A 6,000-nucleotide genomic window follows, 5' to 3' on the forward strand; every position below is an offset into this window, starting at 1 on the left:
AAGAACTTAAAGACTACGTAATAAAAGTACTCTTCTGAAAAGTATTCTAAGTGATTATTTAAGAGAAAGGAAGATACTCCCTCCTTTTTAAGAAATATGCATTAGGGAACTTAAAAATGTACTTCCCAGTGATTCAATGATCAAAGAAAAATCAATAACAGAAATTGTGAAAAAATGTTGAGCTAAAGAATTTTGGATACGTCATCTGTCAAAGCATATGGAAGACTGTGACAGCATATAGTAGTAGTGTATAGTATTCATCTTCTTTACTGTGAAGAGAGATGAAAGGGAAGTAGAGAAGAAAGGATACCAAAGTGAGCAAGTGTCCAGTGAATATCTTTTTGGTGGCGGTGGTTGTGGTGCTGAGAATTGACCCCAGGACTTCACTTCTTAGCAAGCCTTGTGACCACTGAGCAACGTCTCCAGACCATACAGTTAAAAATGGGGCAAATTCATATAAAAGGTTTTATATTCTGACAGTGGTTTTTTTCTCTGGTCTCTAATTTCTCTCCTTTTCTTCTCTCTTGAATCCTGTTTAAACAGGATTGCACCTTGATACTCCACCAAAAACCACTTTAAGGCTATCTGGCACTCTTAATCTAACCTTCACATTTCAATCTTCATTGAAATTTATCCATCTGCCAATCTATCCATCTGATACAGATGATTTCTTAGTTGCTTAGACTTAAAACTTTTAAAATAAACTATCTTTCCTCTACTGTGCTTGAGTTAAAAACATGGAGTATGACCAAAAGAATATGAAGAAGTAAAAGATATAAAGTTAAAAAATACATTTATGGTTAAACATCATTTTAAAAAATTGAATTCTAAATTTAAGATTTTCAGATCTTAGGATTAGAAGCATGTGCACTTGAAAAGCACTAGCTAATAGTGTTGGAGAATTTGGTCAATATGAACTCAAAGAAAAATAGGCAAAACTGAAAAATAAAAAAAAATAAATTGTGCTTTGTATCATGGTAACATACAATATTCTTTTTTTTTTCTAGTGTGTGTAAAACATTCACAAATTTTTTGAATTTACAGCCCCACAGGAGTTATGGAAGGCCAAAAAATAGAAGAAACCTCAATGGATTAAATAAAGACTTTTAAATAGTAGAGTAATAGAATTATTCAGAACTGAGTGCAATAAAGATAAAAATTTTAAAAGTCACTATCTTTAGTTTACTAATCACCTATGAATTAAATAGTATCAATTATATATTATTTTACCAAATCAAATTGTATATACATGCTCAAGATAAACTTGCTCTTTTTAATTAATCCCAGAATCTCACACTTGCTAGGCAAACACTCTGCCACTGAACTACATCCCAGAATCTATTAATTTCTTGACATAACAGAATGAGGATTCACATACTGCTAGGAATTCATTTTGGACAATTGATAAAATCTGAGATGTAATATGTGATTTATGAAAAACTATGTTTACTGTAGTTGTTTTTACATAAAAATCAAATAATAGAAAAGATACAAAAATAAGTAAATTCTGTTAGTCTACATGATAGAATTCTATGTAGCCTAAAAAAACTCCCACCTGGAAAAACATTCAAATGTAATTATATAATCAATGATTCAATTTCTATCAAAAAAATTTACCTGCACCTATACATTATTAACAATTTGAAACACATACTACTTCAATGGTAAGATAAATAAATATCTTTAAAAAGTAATTTTAAAGTAAGTATTTAATAAGTGACTATATAAGTAACTCACTCACACTGTCTAAATGCATTCAATGTGGTTCCCCAGAAATTTTGCAAAACTTTATTGCAAAGGAACCTCCACCTGCAGTACTTAAATCATTGGTTTCTATTAAAGTATTCCATTTCTAATGCATGTACAGAAATCACACATACATATTCATACGTATATACACACGTATAGAGATACTCTCTGCAAACATATTATTTACATGTTTGTCAGTCATCACTGGGCACCCTGGAGATTATGTTAATTACAGAAATATTTATCTGATGCTTGAAAATATTCTCTTGGGATATTTGGGACATATAACAATCATTTTTCTTCTAGTACAGGACAAATGTCTGCAGATCAACAAGCTGTAATGTCTGAACACGCTTTTTGGAACTCAGACCAGGTACATAATTGTTTTGTCTTTCAGAATTAAGGTATTTAAATCTAACAATTTAGGTAACAGTGACAGGAGAATCTCATTTAAAACAGAAAAAAAATGATTTGAGATGAATAATAACTGTTTTTCCTTAGAAATGAATTTTTTTCCATTATCTTTATTTAAATTAAAATATAATATCAGAAATGGTACAGGTACAAATGGAAATACTTATTTCCCACATTTGGTACTATAATTCAATTTAAATTCTTATAATATCCATGCTTCTCTACGAATAGTTGTTTTAACCATGTAAGATTGTTCACTTTGGGAATGGTGCACGTCAGGAATAAATCACTATCTTGTCACAGAGTAAGAGAAAATATATGGATAATAAATATAAATCCCAGGGATCATGTTTGACTTCAATCATTACCTGTCTGCTTTTGCCTTCTTCTTAGAAATTTATGAGTCTCCCTGAGTTAGTAGGAGGGATCTAGCAGGAAATTCTTCCTTTTATTTTTTGCCATCATGGGATCAAACGCAAGGTCTCATACTAAGCTATACCCTCCATCCTATTCCTCCTATCCCCATTCCTTTCAAATTTTGAGAATATTTGGCTATGTTGTCCAGGCTGGCCTTGAACATGAAGTCTCCTCCCTACCCTTCCTGAGTAGCTGAGATTACAGGCATTTGCCACCACAAGAGGGAGAAATTCTTATGCATATACATATATATTTGGTTTTTTTAAAAAAATTATTTAAGTAGAAAAAAGAAAAAAAAACAGAAAAAGGGTACAAGTTATACAAGATTTCAGAAAAAATAAACAGTAGGAAATCACTAGTTAATTACATATTGTAATCTTAGGAATAGTTATTGAAGTTACAAAATTAAAGTATATAGAGGGGACTTTCAACCATTGAGGCTGCAAACAGTTTTCTTCAATAATCCAACAAAACTCAGTAATATGGTTATCTGTCTTATATACTTAAATATATATGCAGTTATATCTTTTAGAGAACTTTCTTTTCCTTTCTTTTGTACAATGACAATTACACATTTTGGGTTTTATTACTCCCAAAGTTCTTATTACTTTTTTTGAAGAAAGTAAAACCAAATGTGACATACCATTTGTGACAATGTTTATCAAGAGGAACTATTTTTGTGAGTCATAAGAACTTAGAATTATATAGTAGGAAAAAAGTCACTGCCTATAAATTTTGGAAGTGAGGACTGTCAATGGGAGATATATTGAACTCTAGAAATGACAAAATTGTAATTGTAATGGAAAACCTCAGCAGTGTGTCAGTAAAATTTCCTTAAGAGAGACAATGAATTAGGCTCTTAGGAAAAATAAAACCAAAAATGTATCTTAAAACATTAAATTTGCAAATAGTACCTTTTGTTTAAACTTACACTTTTAGTTCAGCATTTGGATGATTTCTTATGACTTGAAGTTTAAATGTGAGAATTAAACAATTCCTTAATTAGTGCTACCCTCACAGAAAAGGGTATGTACAGAATATTTATTTATGTTTGCTATGTTTCTCAGCTTGGAAATGACTTTATCAGGTGAGATATAGGTAATCCCTATAATTATCCATTCACATTTTAGAGGACTCCTAGTCTTCAGAAATATCACCAGGTTATTGTTATATGGATGTGCAGTTAAAATCCAGTAAAGCTAAGGACATATTTTTTTTTATTTAAGGAGAAAGAGGAAAAAACAGAAAAAGGGTACAATCAATACAAAATTTAAAAAATAAACAGTAAGAAATCACTTGTTAATAGATTACATATTCTCATCTTAGAAATAGTTGTTCAAGTTAACACAATTGAAGCATATAAAGTGGACTTTCAAACAGTGAGAGCGCAGTTTCATTCAATGATCCAAAAAACACTCAGTAATATTGTTATCTATCTTATACACTTAAACATATAGGAAGTTATAACCTTTAGAGTACTTTCTTTTTTTTTTTTTATTTTGTACAGTGACAATTGCACATTTCAGGATTTATTACTCCCACATTTCTTATTACTTTTTTTGAAGAGAGTAAAACCAAATGTGACATATCAGAACAGAGTCAGTCAAATCAAAAGGATGGACATGATAGATAATGTAAAAACAAAATATAAGGTGACCAACAATGGTTACCATACTGCCTCTTGCTATTTTAAGAATTGGCAGTTATAATAAAATTGAACTAAACAGTAAAAAATAAAACCAAATCAATGGAGACAATACAGGATTTTAAAAGAAAATAATAGTCAACCAGAATGGGCGTCATAATGATCCTTATTGTCTTCACAGTTCTGCCTATACTTTCGAACTTGGTACTATCAAGCAAAGCAGAATAGAGGAAAATCAGTCAAAACAAGATGATGAGGGCAATACAGGATTTCAAATCAAGTTAATAGGAAATCAAAGTAGGTTACTATAATGTATCCTGCTATTTTTATTTATTTTCCCTTAATTAAAAAAATAAAAGGAAAAAAAGTAAATAATTTAAAAAATGGGGATTGAGATAAAAGTGGGCATAACAACAGAACAGCACAGGTCAAATCAACCATTTAAGCAAAATAGTGTTTCACCACAAGATATCCTGACATAGAAATAGTTACCATAGTGTCTCTTTCCTTGAAATCTTTGAGTATAACTTCTTATACTGTAGCACCAAACATATCAAGACACTATAAAACCATTGAAGAGAATGACATTATTACAGGGTATTTAGAACCAATTGACAGAAAATGAACAATAGTTTCTATATAAACTCCTTGTCTATAAAAGTTCTTGCTTATATTATCATATATAATAAAATCCAATACGATACAACCTTTTAAGACCAATGGAGACACGTTTGATGGGACTTCAAAACAAGATGATACTAAATCAGCACTAGCTACTTTGATGTTTTGTTTTCTCCAAAATTACTGTTCCTACCTTCTGATCTTCTCTGCCTCATTTCTGTTGAGCTCTTTTTCTGTCATTTGTTGTTGGTTTGTCTTCTTCATTTCGTTTTCTGCTCCATTCATTGTGGCCTCTCTACCACTATTTCTGGAATCTTGGTATTTTCCTTTTTTTAGACTATCCTGCAGTATTCTCTGTAGAGTTGAATTAGCAATTACAAATTCCCCTAGTTCCTCTTTACCCTGGAAGCACCTTGTTTTTCCATCAGTTTCGAGGGAGAGTTGTGCAGGATATATCAATCTTGGTTGCAGGTTATTATCTTTCAAAGCTTGAATTATTTCCCCCCATGCTCTTCGTGATTTGGTAGTTTGTGCCGAGAAGTCTACTGTAATTTTGATGGCTGTTCCCTTGTAAGTGATTTGTTTCTTGTCTCTGATGGCTTTTAATATTCTGTCTTAGATTGGATTTCTGGAATTTTGATTATTATATGCTTGGGTGTAGCTCTGTTTGGAGTGTAGGTGGCTGGAGTTCTGTATGCCTCATATATCCCAATATCTTTACCACTTGCCAAATTAGGGAAATTCTCTTGGATTATTTCTGTGAATAGCTTTTGTAGTCCATTTGTTTGTGTCCCCACTTCTTCTCTTATGTTCTTAATTCTTAACTTATAGATTCTCTTATCTAATTTTTGTACTATTGCTATTTGGGTTTTGTTGTTGTTGTTGTTATTTTTAAGAAGTTTTTCATTTCATGCTCCCATATTACAAATCTGCCCTCCAGTTCAGATAATCTGTCCTTAGTTTCTTTCAAGCAGTTATGCCAATTTTCAATAGAGTTTTTAGTTTCCTGGTAATCTCTTTGAACCTGCTTTACGTATTCTATGTTTTCCTTATCTTCTCCATCAAACAATTCTCCCCTTTTTTTCTGTTCTTCCATTCCACCATCTGTTTTTTCTTGGGTGGTGATTAGCATTTCTCTAACTATTCTGTTTATG

The sequence above is a fragment of the Cavia porcellus genome, unplaced genomic scaffold, assembly GCF_034190915.1.
Source record: "Cavia porcellus strain 051 isolate PalLab524CR breed Dunkin Hartley unplaced genomic scaffold, mCavPor4.1 scaffold_9, whole genome shotgun sequence".
NCBI classification, from domain to species: domain Eukaryota; kingdom Metazoa; phylum Chordata; class Mammalia; order Rodentia; family Caviidae; genus Cavia; species Cavia porcellus.